This window comes from Caretta caretta, chromosome 1 (assembly GCF_965140235.1).
Source record: "Caretta caretta isolate rCarCar2 chromosome 1, rCarCar1.hap1, whole genome shotgun sequence".
Taxonomy (NCBI): Eukaryota; Metazoa; Chordata; order Testudines; family Cheloniidae; genus Caretta; species Caretta caretta.
Genome location: NC_134206.1, coordinates 271,613,616 through 271,641,000, shown reverse-complemented (window position 1 = coordinate 271,641,000; position 27,385 = coordinate 271,613,616). Strand labels below are relative to the sequence as shown.

Genomic DNA, 27,385 nt, shown 5'->3' with positions numbered 1-27,385 from the left:
AGGTCCTTCTCCTCCTCTGTTACTTCTAATTGATGCGTCCCCAGCTTATACCTAAAATTCTTGTTATTAATCCCTAAATGCATAACCTTACACTTCTCACTATTAAATTTCATCTTATTACTAATACTCCAGTTTACAAGGTCATCCAGATCCTCCTGTATGATATCCCGGTCCTTCTCCAAATTGGCAATACCTCCCAGCTTTGTATCATCCACAAACTTTATTAGCACACTCCCACTTTTTGTGCCGAGGTCAGTAATAAAAAGATTAAATAAGATTGGTCCCAAAACTGATCCTTGAGCAACTCCACTGGTAACCTCCCTCCAGCCTGACAGTTCACCTTTCAGTAGGACCCGCTGTAGTCTCCCCTTTAACCAATTCCTTATCCACCTTTCAATTTTCATATTGATCCCCATCTTTTCCAATTTAACTAATAATTCCCCATGTGGCACGGTATCAAACACCTTACTGAAATCTAGGAAAATTAGATCCACTGCGTTTCCTTTGTCTAAAAAATCTGTTACTTTCTCAAAGAAGGAGATCAGGTTGGTTTGGCACAATCTACCTTTTGTAAAACCATGTTGTATTTTGTCCCATTTACCACTGACTTCAATTTCCTTAACTACTTTCTCCTTCAAAATTTTTTCCAAGAACTTGCATACTACAGATGTCAAACTAACAGGCCTATAGTTACCCGGATCACTTTTTTTCCCCTTCTTAAAAATAAGAACTATGTTAGCAATTCTCCAATCATACGGTACAACCCCTGAGTTTACAGATTTATTAAAAATTCTTGCTAATGGGCTTGCAATTTCAGGTGCCAATTCCTTTAGTATTCTTGGATGAAGATTATCTGGGCCCCCCAATTTCATCCCATTAAGCTGTTTGAGTTTCGCTTCTACCTCAGATATGGTAATATCTACCTCCATAGCCTCCTTCCCATTTGTCATGCTACCATTATCCCTAAGATCCTCTTTAGCCTTATTAAAGATTGAGCCAAAGTATTTATTTAGATATTGGGCCATGCCTAGATTATCCTGGACCTCCACTCCATCCTCAGTGTTTGGCGGTCCCACTTCTTCTTTCTTTGTTTTCTTCTTATTTATATGGCTATAGAACCTTTTACTATTGGTTTTAATTCCCTTTGCAAGGTCCAACTCTACTTGACTTTTAGCCTGTCTCACTTTATCCCTACATGTTCTGACCTCAATCAGGGGCAACTTTCTAACCCCCAGGACTCCACTATGAGCTTCATTTTTCAGTGAAGTTCTATGGCCTGTGTTTTACAGGATGTCAGACAAGATCATCACAATGGTCCTTTCTGGCATTGGAATTGGTGAATGAACGCTGGAGAACAGGACAATTGTGCAAAAGGTAAAAAACGGCCTCTGTTGTGTGCTTTAGATCAGAGTTAACACATGCAAGGAATAAAGCTTTTTCCAGAATCAGTGTTCTCAGAATTCCCCATTGTGTTTTAGTGGGATTTCCACTGCACCGGTGTGAGCAACAGGTGGTGCTGTAATTTCTAGTCTTAGGCTGTCTGTCTTCATTTAGCAGCAAGCACCCTGGCAACGGCAGAACAGTTGTGGCTCTGCTGCCAGAAAGGAAATGAGACTCGAAGAAGGCTTAATCAGGCCAATTTACTGCAGATAGTATTTTGTATAAGGTTGCTGCACCTGGGGAACGAGCCCTGATAAGAATAGTGAGTGGTGTGTGGAGCTAAGAAAAAAGTCTGTTTGGTTCCACCAGTCAGCATTCCCTTCCAGAAGATGACCTATTGAACATTTCCAAGAATCGCTGTGCCAAGCCTGTCAACTGCTTTCTTGGAAATACACTCAAGAAAAATGGCTTCCTTCCAGTAGGGATCTGCAGAAAGCCTGAACTGGATCAAGGGCTATATTTAGATGCTGAGATAACATCAACAGCTCAGTTGCTGTTTCAGGGCTTCAGGAACTCAGGCCATGAGTGTTGTAGAGGGGGTGAGTATTTTTGTTTTTGACTCTCTTACATAAGGTTCTTAAGCACTAAATATAAACAGTAGAAAGGGAAAGGAATAATTTCTTGCTGCTTGCTTCCACTCACTGTTACTCATTTCCTTGCTTTTCAATCTTTAAACTGTAAGTAAGTGAGTCTACTGTGTTGCCAATAAATACGACTGCAGCCTGGCATACTGCTATACCTGGGATGTTCTTTAGCCTGTCATTAGCATCAACTTCCAAGTACAGTGCAGGTCCAAATGGCAATAACCTATTTCTGGCTAGCTGCTTGCATCTGTGATCAATTTCTTATTAGAATTTAGTCAATAACAGGAAGTTATTTTCTTGTGTGCTGGGTTTCACTCAGTGCAACAGTGGCTGCTGCATAGTTCAAACATACACTGTTGCACTGGACGTGGCATTCAGGTGTTTGCTAGACAGTCACATTCTAGTTAAGCCAGATCAGACAGCACTTTCCTAGCTACAGAATCTGACAGGTTGTGGTTGGTTGTAGGACAACAACTATGAGTAAGATGTGACAGTGGGTACATGTCAGGAGACATTACTATTAGCCCATGGTGCTGAGTATTCATTTGCACTTCAGAACATGGCAGTCACATCTGGCTTTCAGAAGAGAGACATCCACGTCTGTCTAAGGGCAGGGCTATACTAGAGACTTTAAAGCAACGCAGCTGCATTGATGCAGTTTTGCCGCTGTAATGTGGCTCTAATGTGGCTGCTTTCAGCTGACGGGAGAGAGCTCTCCCCTCGGCTTAACTACTCTAGCCCCTGAGAGGGGGGCTAGCTATGTTGGCAGGAGATGCTCTCCTCCCAACATAGTGCGGTCCACATTGGCACTTAGGTTGGTCAAATTTAGGTTGCTCTGGGTGTGTGTGTGTGTGTGTGATTTTCCCTCAGTTACACCTGATCTCATAAGAACATAAGGATGGCCATACTGGGTCAGACCAAAGGTTCATGTAGCCCAGTATCCTGTCTTCTGACAGTGGCAAATGCCACGTACCCCAGAGGGAATGAACAGAACAGGTAATCATCAAATGATCCATTCCTTGTCACCCATTCCCAGCTTCTGGTAAACAGAGGCTAGGGCAGGTGTGTGCAAACTACGGCCTGGGAGCCACATCCGGCCCTTCAGACATTTTAATCCGGCCCTCGAGCTCCAGCTGGGGAGTGGGATCCAGGGCTTGCCCCACTCCATGTGTGCCATGGCTGGGAACTGTGGCCAAAGGGAGCTGCAGGGGCGGTGCCTATGGATGGGGCAGCGCGCAGACCATCTGGTTGCGCCTCCATGTAGGAGCCAGAGGAGGGAAATGTCACTGCTTCCGTGAGCTGCTTGAGGTAAGCGCCTCCGGAAGCCTGCACCCCTGCCCCCCTCCTGCATCCCAACCCCCTGCCCCAGCCCTGATCCCCCTCCCACCCGCCAAACCCCTCTGTCCCACCTGGAGCACCCTCCCCAGCCCCATCCCAGAGCCTGAACCCCCAGCTGAAAGACCTCACCCCCCCACACACACACACTCCAACCCCCTGCCCCAGCCCGGAGCCCCCTCCTGCATCCTGAACTCCTCATTTCTGGCCCCACCTGAAAGCCCGCACCCCCAGCCAGATCCCTCACCCCCTCCCACACTCCAACCCCCAATTTTGTGAGCATTCATGGCCCGCCATACAATTTCCATCCCCAGATGTGGCGCTTGGGCCAAAAATTTTGCCCATCTCTGGGCTAAGGACACTGTCCCTGCCCATCCTGGCTAATAGCCATTGATAGAGCTATCCTCCATGAACATATCTAGCTCTTTTTTGAACCCTGTTATAGTCTTTGCCACAACATCCTCTAGCAAGGAGTTCCACAGGTTGTCTGTGCACTGTGTGAAAAATACTTCCTTTTGTTTAAAGCTGCTGCCTATTAATTTCATTTGGAGATCCCTAGTTCTTGTGTTATGAGAAGAAGTAAATAACACTTCCTTATTTACTTTCTCCACACCAGTCATGAATTTATAGATCTCTATCATATCGCCCCATAGTCATCTCTTTTCCAAGCTGCAAAGTCCCAGTCTTATTAATCTCTCCTCATACAGAAGCTGTTCCATCCCCTAATCATTTTTGTTGCCTTTTTCTGAACCTTTTCCAATTACAAGATATCTTTTCTGAGATGGGGCGACCACATCTGCATGCAGTATTCAAGATGTGGGATTATTATGGATTTATATAGAGGCAATATGATATTTTCTGTCTTATTTTCTATCCCTTTCTTAATGATTCCCAACATTCCGTTCGCTTTTTTGACTGCCGCTGCACATTGAGTGGATGTTTTCAGAGAATTTTCCACAATGACTCCAAGATCTCTTTCTTGAGTGGGAACAGCTAATTTAGACCCCATCATTTTATATGTATAGTTGAGATTATGTTTTCCAATGTGCATTACTTTGCATTTATCAACATAGAATTTCATCTGCCATTTTGTTGCCCAGTCACCCAGTTTTGTGAGATCCTTTTGTAGCTTTTCGCAGTCTGCTTGAGACTTAGCTGTTTTGTATCATCTGCAAATTTTGCCACCTCACTGTTTACCCCTTTTTCCAGATCATTTATGAATATGTTGAATAGGACTGGTCCCAGTGCAGACCCCTGGGGGACACCACTATTTACCTCTCTCCATTCTGAAAACTGACCATTTATTCCTACCCTTTTCCTATCTTTTAACCAGCTGCCAATCCATGAGAGGACCGTCCCTCTTATCTCATGACAGCTTACTTTGTTTAAGAGCCTTGTCAAAAGCTTTCTGAAAATCTAAGTACACTATATCCACTGGATCCCCCTTGTCCACATGCTTGTTGACCCCCTCAAAGAATTCTAGTAGATTGGTGAGGCATGATTTCCCTTTACAAAAACCATGTTGACACTTCCCCAACAAATTATGTTCATCTATGTTTTTGACAATTTTGTTCTTTACTATAGTTTCAAGCAGTTTGCCTGGTACTGAAGTGGGGCTTACTGGCTTGTAATTGCCGGGATCACCTTTGGGGCCTACAGCAGAGCCAGTCTTTGGGCCACCTAACAAGCGCAGCTGGCCTGGAGTAGGCTGATTGCGTGGCTATACCACCTGACTAGTGAGAAGAGTCAGAAGACCAGCTCTTAAGTGCAGCAGCAGTGCAGTGGCTACGTTAGGGTTGCCAACCCTCCAGGCTTGTCCTGGAGTCTCCAAGAATTAAAGATTATGTCATGTGATGAAACCTCCTGGAATATGTCCAACCATAACTGGCAACCGTAGGCTGCGCAAAGCATTTGCCCACAGCTGCAATAGCTCCTGTGCCTGCTTGTTCCCAGCCCAGCTTCTGTCCCAGACTGGGCCCTGCCCCACCCCGGCCTTGCCCCACTCCAGGTAACCTGGCTCTGACTCTCGGCTCCAATTCCTGACTTCCGACTCCTGCTCTGCCCCTGATTACCAACTCCTGCCCCAGCCACTAGGCCTGACACCTGCTCCAACTACTGGGCGTGACGGCTCACATCCCCACTCTGGCAGATAGTCTCAGACCTCAGCAGACAAGTATCCACATCTCAGAACTGCCCTCGCATCTGCCATTAATCAGCGTACTTGGTGGAAGGCTCAGCAAAGAAACCAAGCACTGAATGCACACAGAGACAGAACTACTTTCTCATTCTCTAAAGATGGGCCCTCTTTAGAAGAGCTGAGGTAATGTGGCAGGGCATTGGGAGGCAGCTTGCATTGTCTCTATGTGTGCTGTAACTCTTCTGTGGATAAAGGGAGGATTTCAGTCTCCAAGGTGATCTCTCTGGCACTTTTTACAAGCACCAAAGGTGAAATTCACCCATGTGCAGAAAGCCCCTGGGAGGCCTACACAGCACTTAAACCCGAAGAGTGGGACAGGAGTGGGCATATAAGCCTTGTGTGGCGCCTTTGCACAGAACTTCATTCTGAAGTCACACATGCACTCCAGCATGAGCACACCCACCCAGTAGCTCACATACTGGCTGAGGTTTTCAAAAATTAAAAGCCCTTTCAATGATTTAGGCTTTGTGAGGAAGAAGAGGCTAAATTGTTTTTTTTTTTCTTTCTCTGTAAGGTCCAGTTAGCTTGCAGGCATTTTATTTTAAAGTACTAACTAAAATAGGCTTTTTTTTCAGAGCTTTCTGGGTGTGGTGAGATTTTCTGGCAGTGGTTCTATGAGCTACATTGTGCATCTGACTAATGCAGCAAACAGGCCAGCACACCAGGCGTCTTGAAGGATTATTCATTTCATACCATCAGATCCCATCATTCATGATTTGCCATGCTATGTTCACATTAAATGTGTACACTGTTTTCTTGTTTGGGGGTAAAATTCTGTTAAACGAACACTACAATGAGTGACAAATAGCCGTTGGCTGTCAGAGCTCAATAAAGAAACCTATTTGTAACAGCACCTTTGCACTACTGGATTGTCTGCTATCGGGTCACTTGATACACTTGACAGAGGCTTTACTTCTTTAGATCATAAATCACCAAGAAAATGGTCATTGCAATTTTTAATGCATTTCATTTGTCTTTGATTTCTCAATGAGGTCTCCCTTTCTCATCCTACTGTAAATGCCTGCACCTCTTTCACATTGTTTTAAAGTTAACTTGGCACTCTTTTAAAATGCCACATTTACAGCACTTGAGTCTGAAGTGTTTTATCTAAAAAAGGAACAGCAGGAGTACAGGTTTCCCCTACCTGCCCCACCAGTCCTTCAACCTTAATCTAGATGGACTATAATGGTGTCTACTGAGATGTATAACTAAGGTTCCAGTTGGTACATCTTTTGGTTATGTTTTTTGTAATATGGATACCTCTCCACAGAGAAGTGGAAAGCATCCATCAGCTCAGTTCTTCCCATCTAGGACACTGAATAGCCCTTTACTACTGTCTTTCATCTGTTTCCCCATCTCCCTCTTTCTCCCTTGCAGGTTACAGTATGTTGCAGGCTGTCCACTACAGGTTGGTATCTGGCCCCTTGGATTTAGCTTTAAGGCAGGTAAACAAAAATTAAATAGTTGAAATGGAATTGAGACCCCAATTTGAGCACAAGGGGATTTGAAATCTCCTGCCCCAGGAGGTTTTCCAGCCATGCATCTCCATTCTCTGTGTGCTAAGGGTGGTGTTGGTGAAACTGACTAGCAACTTCATCTTTGAAGTAGCTTCTGTTCTGGTGGTGGGGCTAGGCCAAGACATTGTCCATTTTCCTTGGAAAGTGAATTTTTTTTGTGTGCTTGTGAAAGTCTGGATGGAGGTTAACAGACCTAGGGAAAGCCCTTTATTTATGCACAGAAGAAGTACAGCATGGGCAGCCTTCCTGATACTGCATCACTCATGTACCTCAAGCCTTTTCTGGAGGGGCCACTTTCAAGGGGTGAGAAGGAAACTGAGTTTCCAGATCTATTCAGGTTTCAACCTAGCTTCCACTAAAGTCAATGACAAAGCCATCATTGATTTTAAATGGAAGCAGGCTCAGTCCTTGGTCCCACTTCTGAGGTTGCTGCCAACAATGCCAATTTTGCCAGTTTTGTGATGTAATCATTTGTCCACTAAAACTATGTTGAGACACCAACTCACTTCACATGGGGCATGGAATGGCCATTCAGTGATAAGGACTTTTGGTCACTACTAACCAGGGTCGGATTTCACTGCTGACCAGCAGCCATGCCAGTTCTCACAGGGTATGTGGAATCATTCTAGGGCAGTATTTGGTGTTGCATGGAGGTCACCTATTCAAATATTGCAGGAAGTGTGTAGTGGAAGGAACTCTTGCATCTAAACTAGTTGAAGTTTGTACTCTGATTTGAAAAACATGTAAAGTTAAATCCAAACTATGTAAATCCTAGTTATTATTATTACTGAACTAGGGCATTGTCTTTGCATTAGGGGATGCAGGGCTGTTAGGGATGCCATCTTATGGATGAGATGTACAGTTGAGGTCCAGATCATTTCTTGTAATTCAAAGATTCCATAGTACTTTGCACCAATGTCCTGACCAAATTCCAGGTCAGGAAAGATGTAAACAGTAGTCACTTCCTGTCAACTGTTGTGCATATTGCTGTGCACTGTTAAACAGCTGCTGTGTTCCTCTCCAGAGCTGGTTGCATTTCTGTGGGGGAGGAAGTGATTCTTATCACTCATTCCCTCCTAAACATGATTGTTGCAAGGCTCAATCAATTAATGCTTTAGAGCGGGATGGGCAAACTATGGCCTGCGGGCTGGAGCCATTTTAAGCCAGCCCACAAGCTCCCAATGGAGAGCGGGTTCTGGGGCTTGCCCTGTTCCGGCGCTCCAGCCAGGGCGCAGGGTAGGGGGGCCACACCACGTGGCTCCCCGAAGCTGCAGCATGGCCCCACTCTGGCTCCTACACACTCCAATGGCCCCCTCCAGCACTCCAACGGGAGCTGCAGGGGTGGTGCCTGCAGATGGGGCAGGATGCAGAGGCACCTGGCCGCGCCTCTGCTTAGGAGCAGGAGAAGGGATATGTTGCTGCTTCCAGGAGCTGCTTGAGATAAGCGCCACTTGGATCCTGCACCCCTGAGCCTTTCTCCATGCCCCAACCCCCCGCCCCAGCCCTAGTCCCCCTCCCATCCTCCAAACCCCTCAATCCTAGCCCAGAGCACCTTCCTGCACCCCTAACCTCTCATCCGCAGCCCAACCCCAGAGCCCGCACCCCCCAGCCCAGAGCCCCCTCCCACACCGTGAACTCCTCATTTCTGTCCCCACCCCAGAGCTCACACCCCCAGCCAGAGCCCTCACCCCCTCCCGCACCCCAACCCCAATTTTGTGAGCATTCATGGCTCGCCATACAATTTCTATTCCCAGATGTGGCTCTCGGGCCAAAAAGTTTGCCCACCCGTGCTTTAGAGCATTTTGAGGTCCTTGGATGAAGGATGCTACAGACGTGCCATGTGTCATTATTATTTGAACCAGTGGCCTAGAGGTGAAGTGTTCTCTGTTAGCAGTTGACTGAGCCATCCAGTTCAACATTTTCCTGTTGCTTAAAGGAGAAAGCTAATTCTTTCATTTTAGTTACACCCCAGATTGGAATTCTAATCTTCATCATAATCTTCCCCACAGAAAACCACAATTGCCAGATTGCAAATTCTTTATAAATGAAATCTAGCATATTATTTTCTTTAGTCTAGCAGTGGGCTCCCCTCCCCTCTTCCTCTCCTCCTCACCCCTCCCACCCTTCATGCTGGCCCTATCACTCCACACATCCAGCCAGCATCTGCTTACAACCTTTGTTGGCTGATTCAGATGACTGTTTTTTTGCTTTCATGTATGACAGGTTCTGACATTCTCCAGGCTTCTGTGCCTAGCTGCTGCTGACAGTAAGCCATCTGATACTTCCATACTAAGTGGAGCCAAGTTGTTATTCTCTCCCTGCCTGCAGACAAGTCATTGTTCCTCCTTTAAGGAAGTGCTTCAGAAAATTACATTATTTTTAATACCATAGATTAGTGAGGGTTTCTTTCTTTGTTTTTCTTTTCTTTTTTATAACAGCCTCTAATTTTCAAGCTTCTTTGTCTTGATCATAACATGATTCACCACATGAAAAGCTTAAATTGTAGAACTAATGGTAGTCTCCTTGCAGTTTACTTACTCATTATTCATTTTGCATTGCTGATTGATTGATTGATTGATTGATTTTTTTTTGAGTTTTTTTGAGAGTTTAAAAATGACACTGGCATCCACTCCAATTTTTAAGTGTGTTTTGTTTCAAATAGCCAAGAAACCTGTGTGGAGTCACACTTGCAGTAAAACAAAGGTGTCTTAAAAGCCATATATGAAATCAAAAGACAGCAGTAGAAATGCTCTCAGTGAGAAAAACACTTGAGACTTGGACACATTGTGTGTGTTTCTGCATATAACATTTTGTGGCTAACAAAGCTTGAACTCAGAGTGAAAATATAATATCATAAACAACCTTGTAAACACCCCCCCGGGCCTGATTTGCCTTTCCAGTTGTATGTCAGTGTAACTCCACTGATTTCCATGGAGTTACATTGGTATACGACTAGAGTAACTCAGCTCTTCATCTCGTGTAAGTTGTTATAGCTCCATAGACACGTCACAGCTGAGGATTTGTGCGCTCCCCTCTCCAAGACAGTCCTGTTGGGGAGCACAAGCACTGTCCCCTTCTGTCACACGCACTCACAGGTATGGGCTATCCAAATGGCAATGACCCTGCCCCGTCTCTGCATGCTGGCCATGCAGGTCACCCGGTCGACAGGCAACACCTTGCAAATGCAACAGTGCTTCCACAAAAGTGTGTTCTCCCAGGCAGACTCAGCCAACATTCCAATTCGGGGCTCTCCCTGCCGTACAGCCTCACTCTACCCTGTGGCTTCCAAGCCACAATCTGGCCCACAAGGTTTTCCTATTCTTTCATCTATTTGTTCCCCTTCCAAGATCTGCGGTGGCCACAGTTAAGGGCCACAGCAGGTGGAAGATTAAGCATCCAGCAGTATTGTCTACCCATGCTACAATCTTGTCCTCCTCAGCCCGGTGGTCACGTTTGTTACGCCATATGGTCTTTATATTCTTCCGCTGTGTTTCCAGCGTGAGAAAGATGAGGACCCATTTTCAACACAGAAAAGCTCTTGCATTGAGATCAGAACAATTGAGAAGTGTATGGTAACTCTCAGTTCTTCTGCAAATGTTGCCAAGGGCTTTCACATTTTGGAGGAATAGCTTAAGCGACAGAATGATTTACTTTGTAACATTATATTGTTAACAATGCTTGGCATATGTTTGCCTTGTACAGCATATGTATGTATATAGCGTCATAGAAGCCCTAATGTGCAGAACAGACGTCTGTTTTGTTGGGTCTCCATCTCAGGAGATTTTCACATTTTGCAATATTGGCAACCAGAACTTCCAGCTCCCACTCTCTCAGGGTAAGTCTACACTGCAAGTGAAAACCTGGGGCTGACCCTTGCCAGCTGACTCAGGCTCTCAGGCCTGGGCTTACGAGGCTGTTTAACTGTGGTGTAGCTATTTGGGCTCAGGCTGGAGTCCAGGCTCTAGGACCGCAAGGTGGGAAGGTCCCAGAGCTTGGGCTGCAGCTTGAGCTGGAATATCTGCACTGCAATTAAACAGCCCCTTAGCCCAAGCCTGTTGGCCCGAGTCAGCTGGCATGGGCCAGCCGTGGGTTTTTAATTGCAGTGTAGACATCAGAGCTAAAGTTCTCATCAATAGGCTTCTGTAGCAGGGCAATCACCCTGGTCCAGCCCTGACAGGGTTAAAGCCAGCCGTTGGAGAGAGCTGGGGCTGAGAGAAAAGGCTTGGCTGATTGGGAAGGCAGCCACAGCTGGGGCCACGCCCCAATCAGGCCACAGCTGGCCCGATAAAAGGACTATGAGCTAGGCGCTCAGAGGGAGACTCTCTCTCTCGCTTTTGAGAGAGAGGGATTAGCTGTCTGGGAGAAAATGGTACCTGGAGTGGAACAGTGCTGGGGAAGGGTCAGAGGAGCTGCGGAGCTCCAGCCTGGAAAACTCCCAGACTGCAGGCCTTGCTAAAGGCCAGGAAAGGTGCTGGGACTACAAAGGGGTAGCCTGGGAATAGGCAGAGGCAGCAGTTCCAAGCCCCCTTGCTGATGATGAGTGGTTTACAGACCGCAGTCTGCCCCAGTGAGTGGAGGCTAGATGGTGACTGGCAGTAGCCACTGAGGAAAGGTGGGGATAGAGGGTTGGGGGTTCTCCTGGGAGGGGAGACCCAGAGTGTGGGGGTACTGTGGGGCAGAACCCCGAGGAAAAGGGCAGCAGGGTCTGGAGGGACATGGGGCCAGTGGCAGGCAAGACACTGGCCTGCAGAGGGCGCTCTGAAGGCTGGAAAGAGCTAATTCCCAAGACAACCAGCAGGAGGCGCCATGCTGGTGAGTCATCGCTCCGCTACAGCTTCTCATATCTATCAATACTGTTTGAACTTCCACTTATTTATTTTTGAATTACCAATCACACAGCTTTATTGTAGTCCTGCAGCCAGGTACTCAGAGCAGTAATTAGAGCACAACCAAATCTTCAATTGCCCTTTTGTTGGTGAGACAAGACGTACAACACTGAGAAAAGACGTACACAGACATGTGAGGAAAAGGCAACAGGCTGCTCCTTTCAAACAAGACAACAAGTAGAGAGCAAGCAGGAAGTCTTCACAAGCTTCTCTCCAGATGGTTCAATCTATGTCTCTCTTCCTACGGTCTCTAGGCCCTGCTGGGTGTAGGCCATCACCACTTGGATCCCAGGCTCTTATCAGTGGCAGACACAACTGTGCATGGCTGCATGCTGGGACAGAACTGAACAAGAACTCTGTGTACTCTGGAAAGCTTGTCTCTCTCACCAGCAGAAGCTGGTCCAATGAAAGATAGACAGACAAGGTAGATGAGGTACTATTGCCTCACTGAGAGGTCCAACGGCTCGCTCTATCTACTCCTGAAACCAGGGATTTGTAGCAATCAAATTTTTGAATTGCTCCTCTCCAGCTCCTCTCTGACTCCACTCTACGCTCCGACTCAAATTAATTTTAACTAAATAAAAAAGTGCATACTGTAATTTTGAAAAAACATTATTTTTTTCAGACTTTTAAAACAATTTAAATGTCATCAACAAAGATACAAACTAGAATAATTCATAATTCATTCTGTAAAAAATTATTGCAGCAATTAAGTCATCTTTCATAGCCTGCCACAAATCATTTAACATTAACTTTAAAGCTGAAAACAGTCGCTCTACACTAGCTTGAGTTGTTGGCATGCTCGAAGCAATTCTACAGGCAGCCTGAATGAGGTGTGGGTAGCTGTGAATGGCCTCAAAAACAGACTTAACTTTTAGCCTACCAATAGACTCCATCGCCTCAAAATCTTCCCGAAAGTTTCTCTCGAATAATGCTTCATTACAATTATGAATTGCGGAAATTCGCTGGCATCTTTCTTGTTTATACAATTCCTTTTCGAAGGGAAGTCATCTTCTGAAGAATTGGTGCTTGAATTATCTCCATTTCCCTGTGATGGTTGAAGATGTCTCAGAGTTGGATACTCAAACAAGTTCAGAGTGGAGATGGAAGTTTGAGAACAGCCTGCTATTTCTGAAGGATGTGAACTTTCCGAAACTGCAAATTTGATTATTGATGACTCCTTTTGTTGTGTTTCTTTTTCTTCAACCTCTTTCACAGAGTTCAAATGTAACAATAGATTTTGTTTTTCAAGTCATTGAGCAATATCAAGGAGCCCTTCCTTTGCCTTTGGTATTTCCCTTGAGGTAAGAAGAATCCGATACCATGGGTCAACATAAACTCCAGCAAGGAAACGAATATTGTCAAAAAGCTTCTCTTTGTGTTTCTGCATGGAGGATAGAATTCCTTCTGCAATTTGTCCACCATTTTCTTACAAGAATTTTGACAGTTTTCGCCATTCCTTCATTAAAACTCCCAGGGTTACATCAAAGCTTGAAGATTCATGGTTGTTTGGTTTGGCTTTGCCAAGAGGTCTCGCAGGTTCTTCACTCCGTCCCATTCAGTTTTTGTTAACTTGAGTTCTCTTGTTCCAGTAGCAGCCACTTGTTCACAGTAAGATTGAAAAACGAGAAGCCAATCAATCATTGCAAATGTTGAACCCCAGCGAGTCACAGTATCCAATGATTGAGTTACCCCATGTAGATCAAGCAGAACACTTCAAATACTTCAGGTTCATAGTTTGACAACGACTTGTTGAATTTTTGCCAGAAATTTCTTCCCATGTTCTTTGTTCAGTCCATCCCAGATTGCCAAATGAAGAGTGTGAATACCACACCTCATCAGCTGGACTTTTGAGTCGTCCTCATGAAGCCATGTTGGAAGTATGAGGCTAGGGTCATTAACCCATTGCGCAGCAGCATCCATGTTGAGTTCGATTTCATCTATTCCTTTAGTTCCTTCATCAGGCAAAATAGCTTCAGTTCTGTCCACATTGCTGTTCTCAGAGGTAGAAATGGTTTCATTGTCCTCATTGAAATTTTTGACGGCACGTCATGTTTGCTGCATTGTCAACACAGATGCTCAACACTTGCATTTCACTGATCCCAAATTTTTCTAAAATAGCTTTTACTTGACTTTTGACTTAAGAAGAATTGTGACACCCTTCAGTGTCAATTATGTCCAAGGTTTTTACCACAGCTTTATCTTTTCCTTCTTCATAGTACTGAGCATTGATTGCAAGGAAATTTCTGTTTCCACAGGTTGCCGCATCCATTTTCAGGTAGCACAATTTTTGCTCAAAAGCTTTCTTGAGCTCTTCATGACCAGACTCAGCTGTGCTGACAACTAAATGACGAACCGCATTGTGCCCCATCGAAACACCAAGCTGCCGACCCATTTCACCTACAATTTTTTGGAATCCTTTGTTCTTTAGCCTGAAGGTTGTGCGTGGTGTTGAACTCAAGTAAACCATTTCCATCAGGCCTTCATGGAAAGTATTGGCATCCATGGTGACTGTAACCTTTGAGGACTTCAAATATGAATCAAGTTTTGTTTGCTCAATTTTGGGTTTCTTTTCAGATGAAACTCCACAAAAAATCTTTTCTCCAGGAGTTTTCAAAGAGCCAGGTGAATGTCGTTTAGCCGCGTCAGCTTTCTGGTTTGCCTCATCTTCCTGGCCCTATTTTGTAACCAGAGCTGCATAGTTTTCAGGATGGTTACATTTTACATGCTGCCAAAGGCTGAAACTTTTCACGGCACTTGCTTCACTTGTCTTGAAGCTACATGGTTTGAGCTTGCCATCCACGTCCTTTTGCACGTTGCCGATTTCTTCTTTGCTTTTCCCAAAGCAATTTGGGTTTTTCAAATTCAAAAGTAAAAAAGTCGTTGAGATCCTTTTCCGTAAATCGCCTATCAATCATAGGGGGCAGATTTGATTCTTTTGCTGAAGCCATGGCCAAATCTTCTTTTGCTGCTACCGCATCCAAATGTTTCTTGTTATGATCTTTGAAAAGCAATGAACAGAAGCATTATTTTTTTATAATGTACCTGCTTGTGATATCTTAACCCACTTAAGGTACTTCGAATTTATTTTGGATTTTCTGGAGAAAAATGACTTCATTTTCTTTTTACACAAAATTATTATTAAAGTATATTTTAATATTTTAACATGTTTCTTGCAGTTTTAATGAAGTAAGAAGTATTTTTAATATACATAATATAAATTTTTATTTATAAATTGCAAGTTATTTTTTCTTATGAAAATGTGTATGAGGCTACACATTACAAAGTTGAAAATAAACTTTAATGGGAAAGCGGATTCAAATTGCAAGCACAGTCCTTTTAGTAAAGAGAGCAAATTTTAGTAATAGATTACTAAATCTATCTTGTATAATGTTTTCAGCCTGATGAAGGAAAAACTTATTTCTGAAAATTTGCTCTCTTTACTAAAAGGACTGTGCTTGCAATTTGAATCCGCTCTCCCGTTAAAGCTTATTTCCAACGTTCTATCATACAACATCATTCAAATAAAATTATTTAAACTACAGCCATCTTGAACTGGGGGGACTGGGCGATTTTTTTTTTTTTTTTAAATCTTCGACTATTTTACAGATACGACCCTGGAATGTGATTTAATGCTAAAACATGCACTAAAATGGTACTCTTAATTTATTTTGTATAATTAACCATTTCCAAGAAAACTGTTTAAAAATTTTAATCTGCTTAGATGCTTAGAATGATACAAACAATTTTACTTATTACTTATTTTTCAACTTTGGAACCATAAATTTTAAACATAATAAATAATAACCAAAAATATTAACTTATTTTGGAACATAATATTACCGCTCGTAGCCATGGGCAGTCGACGACAAGCCTTTCTTGAAATATGAAATAAAAATGACCAACCGCCAGTGCAGGACGCCTATGATTTAAATAATTTTGGATAATGTACTATGGTAGCACATACTAATGCTAAGACACAGACATAATTTCATTACTTTATATTAAAGTGTTTTTGAGATATTAATCAGAAATTAACTTTTCATCACCTCCTTGAAGGTACTGTAGCTCCCTTAGGAAGAATTTTAGGACGTGTGTTCACAGAAACGTTTTTTCTTAAAATGACCTAAGGATTTACCCCCAAAGTTGTGTTGGACATTTTCCAATCACTCTGGATATATCACAAAAATCACTCCTAATTTATGCAAAAATGTTTAGTGTATATTTATATGCCTGTTGCACGCGACTTTTCCAGTAAATTTAAAATTACAAACAACACTACCAAAAGACCATTGAACAGATGACATATAAAATAAGTCCTCCAGAGTGATACGGGAGCATGTACAAATGAACAAATGTACCGGTAACGGGAGCCCATGTGAGAAATGAGCTGGTCGGGGACATCATCTGATTGGATCTTTTCTTCTTAGACAAGGCAGGATTGGATGACGGTAGCATAGCTGATGTCAGCATTTGATGAAAAGTCAAGAGATAGAATAGAAGAAAAGAAAGGGGGATAGGGTGCCAGCAATTAGATATCCCCAGTGATGGTCTGAGGATTGGATGTCCTGATAATGTGATGACTTTAAGCACTGACAGGTGAAAACAAAATTCCTTGAACAATATTAAGGCCACCCAGCCTTCCTCTCAGGAAGAAAGTCCTATAGATGAGTCAAGATGAACCAGAATAAGCTGTAGTCCTGGCAGTGCTGGGATGAGATGGACTGCAAGTTGAGCAGGAAGACAGGAGGGAGAACTGAACCCAACTGATCATGTCTTTCTTTCAAAGTTTCTTTTTAAGGGATTCAAAAAGGAGGGAAAGTGAGCATCATAGTTTATCTCCCTCATTGTTTTAGCCACCAATTAGGCCTAATACCTGTCGCACCACTTTGGGTCTAGTAATGTCCAGTTCCACATCCTTCTGTTTTTACCAAAGCATAATTTCAACAGTCCTTGGATTATGTCAACGTGCCCTTTTTGCTTTGACTAACCCAGCTTCCTTTGTTTGGTTCTTTTGTACTTATAACAACACTCAACAACGCAAACAACGTGATCGATTTCTCATGATTATTGTAACATCTTATGAACTTTCACATACTTTTTACATTCGAGCTCACAATAGGAGTACACCTTTTAGGCCCAATAATTACAACACTGCCCCACCAGAGAGGAAACGCAGTTCTGATATCCTCTCCCATGCTAATAATTTGGCTGTTGATAATGAAACAGGGACAGACACAAACTCAAAAAAACAGGTGAGCTTAAGAAAGCAAACTGACTGCACCTGGGAATTCCAGGTGTAAGAATCCTATCAACATCAACTAGAATTCTGCTCATAGACCATGGATAGACACAGATCCAAGGAAACAGGAAATCATAGAAAGTTGGAGCTCACTTGAAAGAGCTCAGCTTGTGACCTGCCCTTGTACAGAAACACTGTCCAACAAACATTTAGCCTTCACTTCCTTTGCTAGTGATGGGACTGTTCTTTGGTCCATTTCTGCAGTTTCTTTCATCCTCACTTGTTGACCCACTTTTGAACTAAGCTGAATCATAGAAGAACGGTCATGGTTATGCGTGGAGTCCTTCTTGCTATGCATTCAGGGGTGGAGTTGGGCTAAAGTGATTGCTCATTCCATTTCCTCAAGGGGAAACAAACAAAAACCAGGTGTGATCCATTGCAGAGTGAAAAGAGCCAAATTTTGTAACACAGCGAAAGGATCTCCGCAGGGGAAGCAGAAGTCAGCTCTATCCTCAGCTTTATCCACAAAACAGGCACTGTATATTCTAAAGAATAGCAGTGTAGATGTCTCAACAAGCCCATCAGTATCCCTCAAACCTGTCTTGGAAGGGACCACTAGGGGCAGCCTCCAAGACTAGGCAGTCTCCATGCCTGCTCAGTCTGCTACCTCTTTGCTGAGACTGCAAGCATGGCAGATCTCGGTTTGCATGATGAGTGTAATTCTAGCCTGGGGAGATTGCTTTGCTGGGTAAAAGATAATTAATTCATTTCAAATAGACACAGAAACCATCAGATATGATTTCCCCCTGATGCATGTATAGAGAGCAACCATGGGGAAGGGAGAAGAGCTATTTAAGCTAAAGGACAACATTGGTACAAGAACAAATGGGTATGAGCTAGCCATGAACAAATTCAAGTTGGAAATTAGAAGATTTCTAATTGGAACAGCCTCCCAATAGGAGTTGTGGGGGCAAACAACTTAATTAGCTTTAAGGAAGAGCTGGACTAATTTATGAGTGCAATTGAGTTATGGGATTGCTTCTGGTGGTAGCAGGCAGGGCTCAACAGCCCTGGGGCTTATGTCTGATTTATGTCTTATGTTCCCAAAAGTTCATACTTCAGGGCTTCAGATGGCCACCTGCAGAGGTCAGGAAGGGTTCCCACCAATGTATTCAGGGACGGGGTGGTGGTGGTGCAGGGGGGTTAGTCTCCTTCCTCTGAAGCATCATTGATGGACACAGCTGGAGATCATAGAATCATAGAATATCACCGTTGGAAGGGACCTCAGGAGGTCATCTAGTCCAATCCCCTGCTCAAAGCAGGACCAATCCCCAACTAAATCATCCCAGCCAGGGCTTTGTCAAGCCTGACCTTAAAAACTTCTAAGGAAGGAGATTCTACCACCTCCCTAGGTAACGCATTCCAGATTTCACCACCCTCCTCGTGAAAAATTTTGTCCTAATATCCAACCTAAATCTCCCCACTGCAACTTGAGACCATTACTCCTTGTTCTGTCATCTGCTACCACTGAGAACAGTCTAGAGCCATCCTCTTTGGAACCCCCTTTCAGGTAGTTGAAAGCAGCTATCAAATCCCCCCTCATTCTTCTCTTCTGAAGACTAAACATCCCCAGTTCTCTCAGCCTCTCCTCATAAGTCATGTGTTCCAGTCCCCTAATCATTTTTGTTGCTCTCCGCTGGACTCTCCAATTTTTTCACATCCTTCTTGTAGTGTGGGGCCCAAAACTGGACACAGTACTCCAGATGAGGCCTCACCTATGTCGAATAGAGGGGAACGATCACGTCCCTCAATCTGCTGGCTATGCCCCTACTTATACATCCCAAAATGCCATTCGCCTTCTTGGCAACAAGGGCACACTGTTGACCCATATCCAGCTTCTCGTCCACTGTAACCCCTAGGTCCTTTTCTGCAGAACTGCTGCCGAGCCATTCGGTCCCTAGTCTGTAGCGGTGCATGGGATTCTTGCGTCCTAAGTGCAGGACTCTGCACTTGTCCTTGTTGAACCTCATCAGATTTCTTTTGGCCCAATCCTCCAATTTGTCTAGGTCCCTCTGTATCCTATCCCTGCCCTCCAGCATATCTACCACTCCTTCCAGTTTAGTGTCATCTGCAAACTTGCTGAGGGTACAATCCACACCATCCTCCAGATCATTTATGAAGATATTGAACAAAACCGGCCCCAGGACCGACCCCTGGGGCACTCCACTTGTTACCGGCTGCTAACTAGACATGGAGCCATTGATCACTACCCGTTGAGCCCGACAATCTAGCCAACTTTCTACGCACCTTATAGTGCATTCATCCAGCCCATACTTCTTTAACTTGCTGGCAAGAATACTGTGGGAGACCATATCAAAAGCTTTGCTAAAGTCAAGGAACAACACGTCCTCTGCTTTCCCTTCATCCACAGAGCCCGTTATCTCCTCATAGAAGGCAATTAGATTAGTCAGGCATGACTTGCCCTTGGTGAATCCATGCTGACTGTTCCTGATCACTTTCCTCTCCTCTAAGTGCTTCAGAACTGATTCCTTGAGGACATGCTCCATGATTTTTCCAGGGACTGAGGTGAGCTGTCTGACCTGTAGTTCCCAGGGTCCTCCTTCTTCCCTTTTTTAAAGATGGGCACTACATTAGCCTTTTTCCAGTCATCTGGGACCTCCTCTGATTGCCATGAGTTTTCAAAGATAATGGCCAATGGCTCTGCAATCACATCCACCAACTCCTTTAGCACTCTCGGATGCAACGCATCCAGCCCCATGGACTTGTGCTCGTCCAGCTTTTCTAAATAGTCCCGAACCACTTCTTTCTCCACAGAGGGCTGGTCACCGTCTCCAGATGAACACTGGACAGAGCGGGCCAGTACTCTGAGGTGGCACTGAGAATTCTCTTTCTTAGGTGCTCAGCTGGCTGGTTCTTGCTCACATGCTCAGGGTCTAACTGATCTCCATATGTGGGGTTGGGAAGGAATTTTCCTCTCAGTCAGACTGGCAGTGACCGTGGAGGGGTGAGAGGTTCACCTTCCTCTGCAGGTCACTTACCAGGATTATCTGGATATATCAGTCCCCTGTCATTATGGGATCCTGGGGTATTGATGTACTTCAATCCCTCCTATTCTCTCCTTGTTGCACTTAATAGTGTAGTTGCCTGTGGACTGTAATACTTTGGTATACTTTCAGTTGTTGGATTTAGTGTGTGAGTGCTTAGTGGTCATGGTGGCCTGTGATATATACAGGAGGTCAAACTAGATGATATGGTGGTCTCTTCTGGCCTTAAACTTTGTGATTATAAGAGATTTTGACAGAGTGCTGGGCAACAGCAGCTAAGCCAGCACTCTGGTCACTGCCGTCTAATTAATTACACCAGAGCAGAGGCAGGAGTGAGTGGGCTCTGCCATGCATGGGGCTTGTCCAGGATCTTAGCCAGTGCAAGGGTTCAGCAACCTGGAGATGGAGGAGTCCCTGCAATGGCTGGTAAAACAGCAAGAAGAAATGCAGAAGACCCTGCAAAGTTTCCAACAATCCCCTCACGTGGAGAGGCAGACTTTGCATATCTGGCAGGCAGAGCAGCAGAAAAGCCTGTGGGATTTCATAAGAGACCAAGCCAACATACAGCAGCAGCTCCTACAGAAGGTAGTGGGTCCCGTGGTGGGGGATGGCAACCGGACAGAGGGCCTGGCACTGTGTAAGATGGGCCCTGCAGATGACGCTGGTGCATTCTGGGGCATTTTTAAAGGGTAGCTATAGGTGCAGGTTGGGATAGGACAACCTGGGCCCTGAGGCTGGCTCCCTATCTGTCGGGGGAAGCCCAAGTGACCTATATGGCACTGAGTGAGGAGCAGGCCAGGACTTAGGAGGTGGTGAGGGCAGCTATCCTGACTTGGGTGGGTCTGTCCACTGAGAAGTACCACCAAACGTTCCGATCTGGAGTTTACAGCCCTGGGCACTCACCCAAAGGTTGATGGACTGGGCCGCCCACTGGCTGTGACTGAAAACACAAACAGTGGGGGAAATAATGGATGCTCTGGTGCTAGAACAGTTCCTTCATGGTCTCCCTGTGAACATACCAGTGTGCGTCAGGCAGCATCAACCAGGCAGACTTTCCCAGGAAAGAGGGACAACTGTAGAGGTGTCTAGAGCTTGGGAGGGAGACTGGAGAACCCACAGCAGGAAGAAGCATAGAGAGGAAGAAGGAAGGAGCTCTGGTTGGGGCTCGACCCATTACATGCTATTGACGTGGGCGACAGGTAGACACAGAAAGGGATTGCCTGTACATGGACTGCAGTTTTGCTGAGTTTTGCAGCTGCATCAGGACTAGATGGGAAAAAACAGGGACAAAAACTGTCCACTATTTCAGTGATGGGAGGGAGGAAACTCCGGAGGGACCTTGTGGATATGGCCTCAGCTTGCTGGTCTGGTCTGGAGGGAGCTGGTGAAGCCTCACTGGATGATTCCAGGACCATCTATGCACATAGAATGTGTCCATGGAGATAAAAGATGCTGCCCTATGGCCCAGGTGTCCCTAGAGGCCTGGGGAGGTTTTGTTGGAAACAGATTGGGATAATGGAGGGGCTGCCCTATCGTGTTGTGTTGGGCACTGACTGGAATCCCTTCCCACGATGGAAACAAGGTGGGGTAAGGAATCCCAGATTGGGGGAAAGAAAACCCCAGAGGAGAGAAAAAAATAAGCCCACAGGAGAAGTCCCTAGACAACAAAGCCCAAGTCAGAAGGAAAGGGAGGAAAGGAGACTGCCCCAGGAAACTGAAAGTGAGGAGATAGAAATTAAGGAAAGAGATACAGGGGAAAGAGCATGAACTCATTAGTAGAGGATGAGGGACCTATGGAGGCCCCAGCAACACAACCCCAATGAGAAGAAATCCAGGGTAAGCCTATACAGCAAAGAAAAACCTGCGGCTCCAGGACTGCAGGATGGGAGCATCCCAAAGTAAGGGCTCCAGCCCGAGCCCAGAAGTCTACAGAGCAATGAAACAGCACCACAGCCCCAGCCCTGCGAGCCTGAGTTGGCTGGAATGGGCCAGCTGTGGGTTTTTCTTTGCTCTGTAGACATACCCCCCCAAGCATGGTTTGGAGGGTTGGGAGAACTCGAGGTCATGCGTGATCAGGGGATAAAGGGAGTAACCTCAATCCACCACCAGATACAAAGAGGGAGAATTGGGGGAGCAATTCCCCAGACTGCCCATGATATAAAGACTTGTTGGCTGAGATGGAGCTGTGGGGGTATCCTCCCCTTACAAAGTGTGATTTCTGTGGGCAGACCCCCACAAGGGCAACCCAGATGATCACCCTAGGGACAGAGAGAGACTCCCCAAGAGTGGCCCTTCCAGTAAGGGGGAGAGGTGTGTGGAAAAATTGGGTCAAATTCGCAGGGAAACAGACAGGTCAGTTCAGGATCTGGCCCATGGATTTCAGACGTAGTTTTTAGTGGTTATATTCTAGAATAAATTCCAATCTGAGTTTCCTTGATAGTAAATTTGGAATAACTCTCTTTAATCTAGTTATTCTGGATTTGCAGTAGTGTAACTGAAAACGTACCTTGGAATAGCTTCAATACTGTATGTGAAAACTTTAAATCATACCTTCCCTCTTCAATTTCAAAACTTAGCACACACAAATATCAGTACATAACATTTTTTCAAATTCACCTTTAATGTCAAATGTATTAATTTTGTCACTGTTCTGTGTATTACTGCTCTTCAGGCTCCCATAATAATTTATAGAAATGCCATTTAGTTTGTAAAAGCTTCAGACAGGTGCAAAATAAACTATTTAATGTAAAGAAAATAGATTCTACAAATACTTTTTTCTAGATTTCTTTGTGTGTGTGTGTGTGTGTGTGTGTGTGTGTGTGTGTGTGTGTGTGTGTGTATAAGGGTGGGGGAGAGAGATCAGGCATGCTTCCTACTCATAATTACATTTCAGTTATATTTATTTGGAGAAGATGTATTACAAATGCTTGTAAATGACACCAATCTTGTTAAATAACAGCTGCAGATGAATGTTGTTTCTGGAAGAAGAAGATGGAGAAAATTACTAGGCTTTTCAAGTTATACAGTAATAAGGTTTTAATTTCTTTTTCATCTCCGATAGGAAGGTCCAAAATATTCAGCTGTGTGTATCTGTAGTGCTTGAAAAGAAAAGCAAATTAACTGTGTTTTGCATTTACTTGAAAGTAAATTTAGCAAAGTAAAATAAGTTGATACTTAGGGTGGCAAGGTGGGATCTTAGAAAACAGGTGTGAGTTTGCTTTAAAAGAGAAATGTATGTCTACTGCCTGCTACAGGAAGCCTGGTGGAATTATTAATTTTTAAATTGCTAAAGTATTCTGTTGATAAGTGTGGAAAATTTCTTTCTCTGGAATGCTGGAAGAAAAAAGGCCTCTAGCACAGTCAGCCTAAGATCAGACCGGATGGGACAAACAAATCCCTGCTGAAGAGAGTACCTATATCTTTGTGGTGATGGGGCTGGATAAGGCCCATTCTCATCACTGGGATTCTATGAGGAAGGGTCCTGTCACACAATACTGATGTCACAGGGAATAAATAATTAGGTTTTGTGATGGGGACCGAGTTGGTACTTTTATATTTTTCGTGGGGGAGGGCGAGACAAGATATTTTAAGTGGTATACATTTGTAAAGGGGGTTGTGCCAAAGGCTTTTGATTGTTCCCATTCCATAGGGCTGGATGGTGGTGTTGTATGGAAAATTTCAATGCAGTTTTAGTGCAGACATAGTTAAATGACACGGGTAAGAAAAAATTATACGTGGGCATGTTATGTGCACTGTTACATCAAATATTCCACTTTCTGGATTTCCCCTCCTGTGTCCATGCTGCTGCTGGGGAATTCAGAGAAACACCCCTTGTAGCTGTTCACAGCACTTTATGAGCAGCAATACAGATGGACTGTGTGTCAGGGAGAAAGGCTGATATTAAATCATCCATGTCTCCATTAAGAAAGGTGCTAGATTTGCAGTCATGGCATTTTTCCAGTGAAGCAAGAGGGGAGTTTCCTAGACACTGAAGAAACCACATGAGAGATTATTTGAGAAGACAGGTTTACTTTCTAATCCTTGGGAATTAACAAGAATAGTTTCTCTTCGATAGTGATGCTACTTACAAGGATTTCATTGAAATACCCTCAACTTAAATTAATATGACCCATTTGTGTCTATTACCAACCCTACCCATTCTGTTACATACCTGATACAATTCAAACATACAAATTAGGAAAATAAGCAAAGCTGTAAAGGCAGCAAGTATGATTAACCGGCAGAATACTGCTTCTGGTTTAATTTGCAGAGAAGAGTGGTATTGGGGTCAAGCCTCTGGCCTGACAATTGAGATCTGGGTTCCATACCCATCTCTGCCACAGCCCTCCTGTGTGATCTTCTGTCATGCTAACAGCATCCCAGGGTAAGAGACTCACTGGTATCTGGTAGTGAGTTTCAGCCGGCCTGACCAGTTCAGTGTATCCCAATTCATTAATGTCATAAACTGTATCTAATGTGAGTCATGTAAGGTATCACTGGAAAACTAATAACACACTGCTCATTAATATTTTTGTGAGGTGCATGTATAGTAAATGCCCAAGGGACCATATGAACATGGAGGAAATGCGGAACAGAAATGAGTTTATCAGACGAGTTTGAGAAGTGGGTAAACAGGTTTCTCTCAGACAAAGGACAAGCCAGACAAATGTCATCAGAATCCACTGGCAATCTCATGGCAAGTGCCCATTCATTTGCATGGGAGGTAGCAGGAACAGATTAATTTGCATTTTAGCAAACACCAGTGGGGGAAGAAACCAGCAGAGAACTTCCTTCCCCAGAATCCATGTCTTCTTCCTCACAGCTTGAATGAACTTTCCTTTGGTGGATAACCTGCAGAAGAATCCACTTCAAAGGTACACTGGACTATAAAAGAGAGGGGCAAAAATTGCCAAGTTACCTTTCATCTAGGAAGATAAAGGGAGCCAGCACCCTATAATTCTGTGGATGATCCTGAGACACAGTCAGCCATGCTGGACAAAGTGTGATCGGCCAGAGAGATCATCATAACAAAGCTTGTACCTTGCTAGATTATGTTCTAGATGTTTGGACGTGTGTTTTTCACTTTTATTTCCTTGTAACCATCTCTATCTTTATTTCTTTTACTTGGCATCACATTACCTATGTCCTGTTGTTAATAAGCTTGTTTTACTTTAATCTAAACCAACCCAACGCAGTATTTGACTTGACGTGATTGTTAACTCCAGTAAACGTGGCAAGCTGCTGGGTATTGACTTTTTATAGGAACAAACAAACATTATTATTCCTCTGAATGGTCCAGGAAAGGGCTGGACATTGCAGATCACATGGTTTTTGGAAAATTCGGGACTGGGAGTGTGTTGGAGTTACTTGGCTGGTAGTGACAAAGGCTGGTGGATACCGGAGTGTGGCTGGGATGTAACAAGCTTGTGACAGATTTTTGTTACCAATCTGCCTGGGCCACAGTTGATCAGGCTGGGGCCACAGGATCTTTTTTGGGCAGGAGATGACAAGGCACACCAAGTGTCTAAATTTTAAAGCTTTTATTGATAAAATAATAAAATTACAGCAGAGAGTGCTGGCAATGCTCCCACATCACTCAGGGGAAGAAAGAAAACGTTAATGCCCCAAGCCCTAACCCACTTTCATACTCACATATGCATGACCCAGACTGGCCAAGTCTGAGTGTAATGTCAGAAGAAGGGGAGAGGGAAGGTGGATGGGAGGGCTATCCTGGTCCGAGGCCGTCCAAGGATCTGCTGTGCTCTCCAAATTGCTCCAGCTGTCAGGAGGTGTCATAAATATAAAGGGAAGGCTAACCACCTTTAAATCCTTCCTGGCCAGAGGAAAAACCCTTTAACCTGTTAAGGGTTAAGAAGCTAAGATAACCTCGATGGCACCTGACCAAAATGACCAATGAGGTGACAAGATACTTTCAAAGCTGGAGGAGGCGGTGGGGGGGAAGGGTCTGTCTGTCTGTGTGATGCTTTTGCCGGGACCAGAGCAGGAATGCAGGTCAGAACTCCTGTAAAGAGTTAGTAAGCAATCTAGTTAGATATGCGTTAGATTCTGTTTTGTTTAAATGGCTGATAAAATAAGTTGTGCTGAATGGGATGTATATTCCTGTTTTTGTGTCTTTTTGTAACTTAAGGTTTTGCCTAGAGGGATTCTCTATGTTTTGAATCTGATTACCCTGTAAGGTATTTACTGTCCTGATTTTACAGAGGTGATTCTTTTACTTTTTCTCTTCAATTAAAATTCTTCTTTTAAGAACCTAATTGCTTTTTCATTGTTCTTAAGATCCAAGGGTTTGGGTCTGTGTTCACCTATGCAAATTGGTGAGGATTTTTATCAAGCCTTCCCCAGGAAAGGGGGTGTAGTGCTTGGGGGGATATTTTTGGGGGGAGACGTTTCCAAGTGCGCACTTCCCCTGTTATTTTTGTTAGACACTTTGGTGGTGGCAGCATAAGGTCCAGGGACAAAAGGTAAAACAGTTTGTACCTTGGGGAAGTTTTAACCTAAGCTGGTAAAAATAAGCTTAGGGGGTCTTTCATGCAGGTCCCCACATCTGTACCCTAGAGTTCAGAGTGGAGAAGGAAACTTGACAGGAGGGTTTTAAGTCCTGGCTCCCTGGGGGGAAGGGGTGTGTGCTCCATCCGGGGACCTCTGCTTTTGGTGCCCTTTGTGCCAGTTCAAACCAGCTTTTCAAGGTGTCTTCAGCTTTTCCAAAACACCTGGTTTCAGGGCTGTGAGACAGTTTTGTTTGTTCCTGGTTGGCTGTCACCATCTTGCTCCTTTTCCCAGCCCCTGCATATTGTTCAACAACTTTCCTTTCTTACAGCTGGTCGGGGGGGGGGGGGGGGTTTGGACTTCCCCCTTTTTTGTCTTGGCAGGTAGCAGCTGGCCTTGGGCTGAAGTCATCTTCTTATCTTCAGACTGAGCTTGCTAGCTGCAGTGTTGAATTAACCTGTTGTTTGCTTTTTTCTTTCTCTCCACCCCCTCAGCCTCTCGTACCCTCAAAGGAAACTTCCACTCCCCACTTATACCCCTTTGACCCTCCCCAAAATGCTTTGTGATGCAAGCGACAGCGTTAGCAATATACAATGCTGATCTGCCCTCCCA

General features: G+C 44.4%; 1 long non-coding RNA gene across 1 annotated transcript in view; it reads left to right on the top strand.

Moving 5' to 3' along the window:
• The first annotated feature begins 1,596 nt into the window (after positions 1-1,596).
• LOC125630096 (uncharacterized) overlaps positions 1,597-27,385 on the top strand; it is an 84,292-nt gene continuing 58,503 nt past the window's right edge. Inside the window, exon 1 of the long non-coding RNA XR_007354559.2 lies at positions 1,597-1,979. This is a non-coding gene — a long non-coding RNA (uncharacterized LOC125630096). The remainder of the gene's footprint in view (positions 1,980-27,385) is intronic.